Source organism: Mirounga leonina, unplaced genomic scaffold (assembly GCF_011800145.1).
Source record: "Mirounga leonina isolate KUSES-001 unplaced genomic scaffold, KU_Mleo_1.0 Mir_228, whole genome shotgun sequence".
Taxonomy (NCBI): Eukaryota; Metazoa; Chordata; class Mammalia; order Carnivora; family Phocidae; genus Mirounga; species Mirounga leonina.
In genome coordinates this window covers 1,110,609-1,122,692 of record NW_023270619.1, presented here as the reverse complement: position 1 = coordinate 1,122,692, position 12,084 = coordinate 1,110,609, and the positions used below count along the sequence as shown (strand labels likewise).

The following is a 12,084-nucleotide window of genomic DNA, read 5'->3' as shown; positions in this document are numbered from 1 at the left end:
AGAAATGTCTATTCAGATCCTCTTTCCATTTTTCATTAAATTCTTTTTGGGTTGAGTTATGTGAATTCCTTATAATTTGGGATATTAACCCCTTATTGGTTGAATCAGTTGCAAATAACTTTTTCCCTGTAGTCAGTTGCCTTTTCATTTTGGTTGAAGTGTTTTGTTGATAGTTTCCTTTGCTAAGTAAAAACTTTTTAGTTTGATATAGTCCCACTGGCAGTTTCTTATTATTCAATTTAATAGAGGATAAAAGTCTTCTATATAAATGCAGATCTTGCATTTAATGAAAATGAGAACTGAATGAGAAGATGAGAATGAAAATGATGAGATAAGAATGAAAACAATGAGAAGAGAGCTGAACGAGGAATTAGGAGACTCTGTGTTCTAGTCCTGACTCAACCTCTGGGTCAACACATCTGGATGACCCTAGACGAGTCTCTTAAAGTTCTGCTGTCACATCCTGCTCATCTATAAAGTAAGTCTACTGGACACACTTAAGTTCACTTCCAAGTGAAATGCTACGAATCAAGGAGAAGCCACCATAAGAGTGTAGAGAAGGAGGCGCAGTCAAAATGAGGTGAAGAAGTCAACTGCATATGAGCCGGGATCAACTGGGGTAAGAGCAGTGCTGAGGACAGAGCAAGGACTTGAAGTAGAACCCTGCAAAGATTTAGTCTCCCAAATTTCTAGGTCATGAAAACCACCAGAGAAGCACGAGTAGTCATTTGGCTTAAAGACAAAGTAGTTTCAATTTTATCCTCAATGAAATCGACTTGGGCCATTTAAAGCAATCCTTTTACTGAAGCTCATATATTTTCTAAATTTTTTGTAATTCTTTTCTATTACCTGTACAGCTGTTTTTATTTACTTCTATACCATAGCATTCCTACCATAACATTTTACACTGGAGTTAAGTATAAAAGTCTCCAGCTGAATTACCTAAAAATTAGCTTCAAGAGAGCCATGACGCTAAGAATGTCTCACCATGATATTTCTGCAGGACCAGACTCTCTTTCTGAATTCCAGTTGTGAGAAGGACTCCTCGGATGTGTCACAATTTGTATGTGGTACTTCTCCGGCCACATTACCCTCCATCCCCAGTCTACCTGCCAAACTCATTCATTCTTCAAAGTCTGGTCCAAGCCTCACCTTCCCTGGGACAGCGAGGGGTCCACCAAATGCTCCCTCACAGGCGAATGCCACCTTCTTCTGCATGGACAACACATCTCAATGTGTCCTGGTTATTTATTTAAACCCTGTGCACCCTGTCACTCCTTCTGGGTACCCAAAAATTCACCTCGGTATTTCCAATGCTTAACACAGCTCCTGACACATATCAGGTAATCATTCTTGAAGAACTGAATAGAATTGAATGCCTATTCAGATAAAACTGATAATGGTTAATTTGTAAGATAATATCTTCTAGTAAATAAGAGAAATTCACGTGATATGATGTACTAATTAATGATAACTTTTTAGCAGTAAAAATAGGAAGCACTGATGATAATCTTTATTGACTTAATTATTTTTTTAAGATTTTTATTTATTTGAGAGAGAGAAAGCACATGTGGGGGAGAGGGAGACAAGCTCCCTTCCAGGACCCTGGGATCACGACCTGAGCTAAAGGCAGACACTTAACCAACTGAGCCACCAGGTGCCCCTTTATAGACTCAATTCTTTTTTTTTTTTTTTTTTAAGATTTTTTATTTATTTGGTAGAGAGAGACACAGCGAGAGAGGGAACACAAGCAGGGGAAATGGGAGAGGGAGAAGCAGGCTTCCCGCGGAGCAAGGAACCTGATGCGGGGCTCGATCCCAGGACTCTGGGATCATGACCTGAGCCGAAGGCAGACGCTTAACGACTGAGCCACCCAGGTGCCCCTAGACTCAATTCTTTCAAGTAGATGCAGATGCCAGTTGGTGTCATTTTAGTTTCTCAGGTAGGTGATTACACAGCTTAACAAAAACAAATAAAAATACAATGGCTTAAGAACAATTTAAAAAAAAACCCTGAAGAAATATAACACCTAGTACTTTGAAATGATATGTCATCATTTAAACTGCAAAGCAATAGGACATTTAGATACTGTCAAAATTTAGGAGATTGGGTAAGAAGAGGAAGCTTGAGAAAGAGGGGCTAGGGCTCCTCCAATAATTTCTCAAATCAATCATATTCTCACCAAAGGTATTCTTTTTTTTATTTTTTATTTTTTATTTTTTATTTTTTATAAATGAAATAGTATTTCATTAATTTCATTAATCAATAATTATTTCTATGAGAGATATTCAAAAAATGAAAGAGGAGGATTTAGTAATTAAAAAGATTATTTCCAGTTGGAAAGATCAAGGAAGACTTTATAAATAGGTATACGTGAATAGCTTTTTTTTATTATTATGTTATGTTAATCACCATACATCACATCATTAGTTTTTGATGTAGTGTCCATGATTCATTGTTTGCGTAGAACACCCAGGGCTCCTTAGAGTTTACTGGGGGATACACGAATATACTGTTGTGGATAAAGAGAAATGAAACCCGATAATGACTCCATAAAACTGTTAACATTATTTTTTTATAAAAATGAAAACGCAAGTAGCAATTCTTGTTTTTCTACAAATACTCATTTGAATGAGACTGCATAGATGGTTCTAGAACCCAACTGAGAATCAGGGGTAGTAAAACTCATTTTTGAAACCAAATGTCACACTCTTATCTGATGGGCGGATGGAAGTAGGGGAAGAAAAATAAAGAGAACATGCCTGTTTTCCTTTTCCAGAGATACCTGTAAACGCAGTTTTTGCTGTGATAACATCTTTCCTTCCTTTTAGGTCTTTTTGAAGCACAATCATTGGACTAAATGTAATATGTTGAAAACACTGTTCATAACTTACATAATACTTTGTGCAGGATTCAGCCTCCGTGTGTGTGTGTGTGTTTTAGGTGTGTATGTGGATAAATACGTAGGATAAACGAGATTATGGTAAGGTTCATTTCACCTCAGTGCGGGATGAGCAAGTTCAAATAGAAATGAATGAACCAACCAGTATATTTATTTATCTTTTCTTTTCCTGTATTTACGTGCTTTATAGAATGAAGAAAATACAATGAGCCTGAACAGTTTTTACTACTACTGTTTCCTTAAACACTAAGTAATTATGTGCGTGAGTAATAAATCGACTGCCACAACTGTGACTTCAGTATTTAAGCTAAAGGAAGACAGTCTGTTTTTCTGAACACCATGGAACCCAGTCGGTAGACCATGGGCTCACCCTGGGTTCAGCCAAGTTCACGGTGAACAGTGAACCCAAGACAGTGAAGCGGCTACTCTGGCAAACGGATCTTGATTTTGCGACGGGGATGTGCTTCCTGACCAGGTGAGTGCACGTGTGAGTCCGTGGATTGCCACTACCTCCTCCTCTCTGTGCTCTCCTGCTCAGTCCCCCAGCAGCCATGCTCCAAATCCACAGAGTGTCGTGTTTTTTAATGAAACGAATAAAAAGTGTTCCAGGTGGGTTGGCAGCCTGCGTCCCATCTCCCTAACCCTCCATCTCCTTTCAACACCCAGCTTGACTTGAGCTAAGCTGGCTCTTCCCACCACGGTCCTTAGCTCTTCCTGCTTTGCTGATGAAAACACAACTCTCCCAGGAATCCCACCACATCGGTGTGACCGCGAAGCCTTCGGTCTGAGCCCTGTTATCCTTAGGACTCTTCTCTGAGTGGCTACACAATTTCTGGTCTATCCCACGTGAGGAAGCATGACATTATATGACACTGGGCTGTTCATTCATTCTATAGCACATACTGTAGATTGCTGTACGTACATCTTGTGTCTTCACTAAGACATCGGGTTCCTGAGGCTAGAAGTCTTGGTGTAACTTTGTGTAACTCTCAGCCCTAAGTACAGTGCTGAGCACATGGCAATTACCTTTTGGTGACTTTAGCACACATTTTTTAGCATAACTCTGTGGCAAAGGCCATGGCAAGCAAGGAGGAGATGGTTCCTACCCCCAATAAAGGCATGTTTATTGGCAAAACACGACATGACCATGACCTGAGCTTTAAATAAAAAGGACAGGTAAACATTTGAAATCATGACACATAATCTGCTTTCTGAGTGAGTTTAAGCCTTGTTAATTGGAGGAATTTAAAGGGAGCAGATAACTCCTTTCTTTGGTTATTGTAAGCCCTTGGCATTTGTTGAGTACTTACTAAGAGCTCAAAACGGACCTTTGGTAAATCAGTATTTAGATAAGGACAAACAGCATCCAAACTGTTCTGGGAATCTTGCTCAGGTACAGGTAGGTTTTGCAGGTGGTAAAGCAAGAACCGGTGGGAAGGAGGAACATGCAACGTGCAGGTGGAGGTAAGCATGTCACATGGGAGGAAACCAGGGGTTTATCCTTGTGCAGAAATTTCAAGGGCTGGGAAGTGTGGGCGGGGCAGAATGTCCTAAAGCCAAGAAGGAATACTACAGGATGGGCACAGAATGAATGGGGACCTCATGTGAGAAAGGGCATGCGGTCTGACCCTAAACGGTCAGAGAAATAGCCCCAAAGGGCCACCAACTGCTCTGACAGGTTATTCCACGCAGACCCTTAAGGTCAAATGCCCTCCAGGTAGTCCGCTGGGGTTAATTGTATATGGTAAGGTTCCCCTTAGAGGCATGAAGGCTGTGGCTTCTACCCTTTAAAACATGGCTATTTAATGGATGCCTAATACAATTTTTCTATATTTTCATAATCAAGTACTCTGGCATTTTGTCTAAGCTCCAAGACAGTTTCCTTACAATTTAATGTTAAATCTTTAATATTACATTTTATTTCAAAAACATTTACTTGGCAATTCAGGCTGGATATCTTCTCCATACTAATTAAGATTAACTGCAATTGTGTTTTATAACTGACTACTCACTATGAGATAAAAATACGTTAAAAGGATTGCTCTCTGAGGGCCCTAAGTTAATTTTATGCCACACTGGTTGTCTCTGGGTGTGAGACTGGGTGTCTGGGGCCGGGAGTAAGAGAGAGACTTTTCACTCTTTCATATCTTTTGGATTTTGTGCCGTATACAAATACTTCCTATTCAAAAAAAACCCCACAAATACAACTTAAAAAATGAAACTGCTTTGTGTAGTGAAAATGTTATGCATAAAGTCGATTTAATTTAATCCCAATGCTATAATAGAGGCAGAATAAAAAAAATGTACAGGATTATTTTAAGAGGTGAGTAAAAAACCCCACACATTCTGGATGATGTTCTCATGCAAAATGAAAAAAATTTAAAAGTCAGTGTTTTTAGAGGAATCTTTTCAGGAGTAAATTCATTATTCTGCCTCTTAAAATCTCAGTGTACCTTTCTCACAAATCACATGTGTCAACTCATTCAAGGCTTCATCTGACAAAAGAATAGCCTACTTGTCCGCACCTTCCACCGTTTTCTGAGAGAGAGCTGCAAAGTTCAAGGCATTTTCTCTCACAGTTACAAAAAACTGCAATGATAAGGACAACATGCTTTAATGCTAAGGTATTTTTAATGTCATATTCTTCTGGAAAGAACAAGCGTCCTTTGAAGTGAACTTCTGCTTTGGTAAGCCAAGTGACAAACTCCCAATATATCAAAATTTGAGGTGAGCCTTGACAACAAAAATCTCACACTTTCAAAGGATTTGAAGTTTCAATGACATCTTCCTTAAGGAATTAAAAAAATATGGTGTCTCACTTTGTGACCCTTAAAATGTATCAGGAATTAAAAAAAACCATGTTGCCTTACTTTGGGGCCCTTCAAATGTATCTTCTGTAAGGAAAAACACTTTAGGGAAGAGTTGCCTTGTGGCTCCGGCCCGGATTTCTTGATGTGTTGGTATAGACCAGGGGTCTTTCCACACGCTTTTATTATTAAGAGCACAGAATGATACACTTTTTATTATGTGAAAGGCAGCATCATGATCTACACTGTATTTGGTTTTCATTGTAGTATTTAGAAGTAGCCAAAAAAGTTGCTAACAGCTTACCCCCTTCAATATGTATTGCACATAAAATTTATTAGTCTGCTAAAATTAGGCAGTGTGAACGTTTTGATAAGAACAGGGTATTTATTTATACAACCCCAAAAAACATTCTTAGAACATACTTAGGAATTACAGAGGGGAAAAGGGCAGCAGACCCCACCTTCACGAAGAGATTCATTGTTAATGTCCGTGATGCACTAGGAAGGACACAAGGTCACTCCTGTGCTTTTGCTGCCAAAGCCCTAACTACATCTGGTCACAATACATCAGATGAGCCACAGTGAAGGCACTGCACAAAATTAATGTCTGGTCAAGGTCATGACAGAAAAGAGGGCCGAGGAACTGATAGGAAAGGAGACATGGACATTAAATGTAGTGCTTGATGCTGGATTGGATTATTGACCAGAGTTATCACTATCATTATTATTACTATAATTTCACTATATTATTACTGGGGCAACTGGTGAAATTTGAATAACATTTGTAGGTTACAAAACAAGAGTGTATCAATGTTAAATCTCTTTATTTTGATAGCCATACTGTGGAAAGTAAATCCACAGCAGAGTATTAGGTAAAGGAGCACACGGTCTGCAATCAACTCTGGAACGGTTCGTGAAAATGTGCGTTGGTGTAGATAGAATGGGGAAGCAAATATGGCCGACTAGCTAGTGATGAATCTGTCTGATAAATGTCTGGGAGTTCTTTGTACTACTTTTGCATTTTGGGGGTAAGTTTAAAATTGTTTCAAAATAAAAAGTTATCCTTTATTAGGAAAACCGTTATGATAACATTTCAAAGAAGAAAACAGAATTTTAAAAAAGCATCCTCATTGAAGCTCCAGTGTAGTTGATGGCTCTAACGGGAATATTTTATTTAAAATAATAGCAATTCCTTTCATTAGTATTCCAGATGTGCAGAATGAAGTATGGGGGTTCCATCCCTCCTTGTGTTTTGACATAAGCAATGTAAGGCTTGGAAGTAGGTTTCTGACAGAGGAAATGCCCTTTGCCCAAAAACAGATGAGCTCTCAGAGCACCATGCCAAGAGCAGACTTGCAGGAGTGGCCTCTTAATGAATTCAGGAGTGGTCTTTCCAAAGACAACTTGCATTTTGTCACTCCCTGACTAGAATAACTGGATGATTCTCCATTGCCTTGAGGAGGAGGCCCAAATCCTCTGGCCTCAGCTCAGCATGAAGCTGGTCAGGTGGGGCCCCCTCATATCCTTCCAATAGCTCTCCATGAATACCTCTATTGTAGTGTTATACAATACCATCAACTTTGTTTATAAGTCTGTATTCCCTCTAGATGATAAGCTCTTTGAGGATCTTGGTATCCACAGACACGTAAGTTTGTTGACTAAATATTGAAGAAGCAAGGGGAGCTAAGGTAACCTCTTGCTCATCCACCCCTTCCCCTCAGCAGCACCTTCACACTCAGTTTTGCAAAAACGGTCTTGGGGATCATCAATGTTACCCACGGAAGACTGCTGTTTAGAGTACTCTGTTACAAAAGCCTGTCACTGGAAAAATAGCCAGGGAAGCCATGTTCCATCTTTGCCAACTACCAGGGTGCTCTACACACAGAAGGAAATCGTCAAACTTCCTGCCTCCCTGGCAAGTTCGTTCCCTCTGTTGCTGCCATTTCCTCAGCTGGAGCTCTCAGGCTAGATGGTCTCTAAGGCCTCAGCAACCATCTATTTTCAACACTCCTGTTTTTAAAATATGACTTTGACAACACCCTAGAGAATCAATATGGCAGCCTTGCTGCAAGACACAGGCACTCACCACTTCCAGCAAACTTCAGAAAAGGAAAAAAGAAACCAAAAACTAAAAATCCAGCTTTGCAGGGGTGCCTAGGTGGCTCAGACGGTTAAGCATCTGCCTTCGGCTCAGGTCATGATCCCAGGGTCCTGGGATAGAGCCCCACATCGGGCTTCTGGCTCAGTGGGGAGCCTGCTTCTCCCTCTCCCTCTGCCTCTCCCCCTGCTCATGCTCTCTCTCTCTCTCTGTATCTCTGTGTCTCAAATGAATAAATAAAATCTTAAAAAAAATAAAAATAAAAATAAAAACCCAGCTTTGCAAATTAAAAAAGAACGGCTGTTGTTTATTTTTAAGAAATAATTTTTCTAGGATTTTTTTTTTTAAACTGGAGAACATACCCTAGGACATTTAAAATATTTTATTTAGAAAAGGTCAAATGCTGATAACTTTCCTGAGGAGACACCTGTTCTTGAAATGCGATGTATTTCAGTGTTAACTCCCCTTGCGGAGGGAGGGGGTGTTTCAGGATACAGCTCATCTTTCTATTATTAGAAAGCGTGTGTTGGGGTGAGCACTGGGTTACAAGAATGAGCCAGAAGCTTGCTGGAACTTGTGGCAAAACTGGGCAGAGATTGTAGCCCCAGGGAGAAAGGTGAAAAGTCTGACAGAGATCTGGCAGATCTAGGGCAGTTCCAGTGGCCTCAGAGAACCTGTCGCTCGGCAAGGCACAGAACAAAAGGGGAGGACAAAGACAGGCAGAACTGGTGGGAAAGGAGGAAGACCACTGATGTCACTTCCAGAAAATCTGACTGGAAGTAAGTGAAGGAGGAGGAAGAGGGCTGAGATCCGGGGGGGCTTCGGGTGACAGAGGCCAAGTGGGAGACTGGCTGGGAGATGTCCCACCTGGACAATGGTGCTGTGAGGAGGCATGCAGGCCAGCGTTCCTGAGCAGTCAGGGCCAGTCCATGGCTTGACAGCCTCGTTTGGGACACCTCCTCCCAGGTATGTTGTGAGGTGTTGGGGACATCAGCTCTTGGCACTGACAGAGGACACGGTTTATAGGTGCTGGCTCAACGCAGGGCTGCAGGGTGGGGCTGGCCGGTGGGGGAATAGCTAGAGGGTTCAGTTGTCTCCCCCTCTGGACCCAGAGACGGTGTGCAGGCAGCTGGGTGTTCATCTGAGGCCAGCAGGGCTCAGGATGATGGATGGTGATGAAGAGTGCCTACCAGGCACACCGGCACCCAGTCAATTCCAGAGCCCCTCCCCTTCTACACAGCAGTAATGCTAATCTGCAGGTGCACCTCCCATGTGCCAGCACTGCTTCAAGCCTCCTAACAACCTCACGCGGTCGGTATTGTGATCACCTACCCCCATTTTACAGTTGAGAAAAGGCAGACAGCAATAAGGTGATTTGCTCAAGGTCACATAGCGCCAGGGCGGTCAGAATCTGAGCCCAGGTGTTCTGGCTCCAGTATATTCCCTCGAGACAGGGACACTGTCCAGTCCGCAGACTCAGAGGTCCCAGGCAGGTGTCTCTGGAGCCCTTCCTGCCCCAGGCCGACGCTCTTTTTAGGTCCTGCCTTGGCCCTTGAAAGCGCAGAGGCAGCCTGAGCCCCGTGAGGTCGGTCTCCCCTTGGGCTCTGGTTCAGAGCAGTCAGCTCCCCGTCTGGGTGGTTCAGGACCCTGCCAGGGGCAGCTGAGATGGGAGAAGAGTGCGCTCGGGGCACAGCCCCAAGGCGCCCCTGTGTAAGTCATCCCCGTTTATTAAGGACATCTGAAATGATCCAAGATGACTTTTCTCTCGGATGCCATATATACAGATCTCTAAGAGTTTCAGAGTACTGTGGAACACACAGTCGTAGTTCCCACCACATTTTACACTTTCAATGTTTCCTTTCTCTTTTAAAACGCACACTAAGCCTCACTCCCTCCAAAGACAAAGAACAGGGTGGATGCTTGGGAGGTGGATCTAAATGCCATCTTGAGTGAAAGCGCCGGTTTACCGTACGGAAGGGAGCCTTCCTTTCTGTAACGCAGTGTGATGTCCCAGGGGGCCAGTCCCCTGACTTGTTACCCCCACAGCTCCCTAGAGAAGCGGACAGAGGATTCTGTCAGATTCTAACAGGCACTCAGGAATTGTTTTCAGTGTGCTCAGCTGTGGGGTGTGAGTTGTCGGGGGAGAGGACGGGGGGGGGGGGCAGTCCGGAGAGAAGAAGCCTGTTCCCTGGGAGCTGACGCAACTGGCCTGTCATTTTCCAACAACAGCGCTGGGGAGCCCAGGGGGCTCTGATGAGGTTCGGGGGCAAATGCTGGGGTCCCGGGTGGAGACGCAGCTTGGGCTCCAGAGGGAGAACCTGCTCCTACCTGATACAGATGGTGGGCTTCAAAGACTTTTTGGATGGTGGCGGTGGGGGCGGGGATGAGAGAGGTCAGTGGGTTAAAAAACACTATAGACGCTAGACCACTAACCTGGATGACGTGAGTTCCGGAATCCTGCGGGCCTTCCCCAGAGGCTGGGACCAGCGCACGGGCGGGAGCGGCTGAGCGCGCCTCACCATTGGACGCTTCGCTTCCCGCCCCCCCGTGGCGTGCGCGCGCACCCTCCTAGGGGCCGCTCTCGGAAGCCCGGCCCCCACCGCTGTTCTGGCCGCGTGGCGGGCTACTGGCTTCCGGTCACGTCTTGAGAGAGCGGCGGATCTAAGACCCACAGCGGGCAGCCGGGCTCCCAGGCCTTGCCCCTGTGCACTGCGGGGAGCCAGCCTATTCCTTAACCAAAAGCCCCGTGTACTTTGACCTGGGAGGAGCGGACAGAGTCATTCTCGCTCTCCAGGTTTACACTGACACGCAGTTCTGATAAAACGTCAACGTAGGTCATGCCAGGTGGTCATGACAGAGCACTGAGCAACATGTCAGACTGCTGTCACATTTCTCAGGAAGCCTTAGTTTTCATCCTCCCCTTAAAATAACCTAGCAAACTACAATGTTAAAAGAGCTAATAAAATACCCACATTTTAAGAAGAAAAAAAAAAACAAAAACCACACGAATGAATTAATAGTTCAATTGAATTAATTGCTCCTGGTTTGGTATCGTGCTAAGAGTTTTTTGGGAGGTGGAGGGGGAATCTGTCATGATCGTCACCTGAGACTATTTTCTATCACCTCGTGTAGATGAACTGGATGCAAAGGCATGGTGCCAACTAGTAAAGGGGTTCCTGGATGGACCCCAGTCCACAGGAAGACAATTTTGGATATATGCCCGAGAAAAGAACTAACTAGGCACCTATCAATGAATTATATCACCCCACCCCAAGCTGCTCCATTATCTCACATCTGGATCGCTACAACTGATTCCCAGACCATGGCGCCACTGCAACCTTGCCTTCCTAGGACCCAGTCTCCACCTACAGCCAAAGTGATCTTGATAAAACACAACCAGGTCATGTAATTGCACTGCTCAGAGCTCTCCAAAGGCCCCCCCAGATCAATACACACCTGGCCTACGAGGCCAGGGAGGTCTGGCCCTGAATGCTTTCTCTAACCCCCACAGCAACTGTTAGCTGGCTGGGCGCTATTCACTATCTACACCGGCCTTCTCTGTTAAAACTTAGGTTTCCTATAGTTCAATTGAAATTCAAGTGGAGGGGCACATGGGTGGCTTAGGTTTCCTATAGTTCAATTGAAATTCAAGTGGAGGGGCACATGGGTAGCTTAAGCGGTTAAGCCTCTGCCTTCGGCTCAGGTCATGATCTCAGGGTCCTGGGATTGAGCCTCTTGGTGGGCTCCCTGCTCAGTGGGAAGTCTGCTTGCTTCTCCCCACCTCTCTCTCTCTCAAATAAATATATAAAATCTAAAAAAAAAAAAAGAAATTCAAATGGAAGCCATTATGAACAGCAAAAAAACCCAAACCCCAAACCAAAAACAACCAAAACCAAAAACCAAAAGGTAAACTTAAGTGTAATATTTTTAGAGAGAATCATTAAGATACTCAAGATAAGGTTAGACTTTACATTATAATGGGCAGTCTCATGTAATTTTAAATATATATTCTTCTAATTTTTCCTTCTTAAAGAACTCTGAAGTTAATTTTTTATGATAAAATTATAGCTATAAGAAAATGAACTTACGACCCTTAAGGAATTGGACTGTGACACCAAAAGATTTTCTCAAGGATTCAATCTCAAAAAGTCCTAGATTTAGTAAATTTGTGTTATGTTTACTATTAAGATAATTGATTTAGCTCTATTTTTATGACTTTTACAGTAATATACATTTTCTTTAAATAAAAGTTAATTTTTTCCAAAAGTATCAAGTGT

General features: G+C 43.1%; 1 protein-coding gene across 2 annotated transcripts in view; it reads right to left on the bottom strand.

Moving 5' to 3' along the window:
* Nucleotides 1-12,084, bottom strand: part of GNAL (G protein subunit alpha L) — a 142,161-nt gene that overhangs the window by 83,646 nt on the left and 46,431 nt on the right. The gene's annotated exons all lie outside the window — the stretch shown is intronic.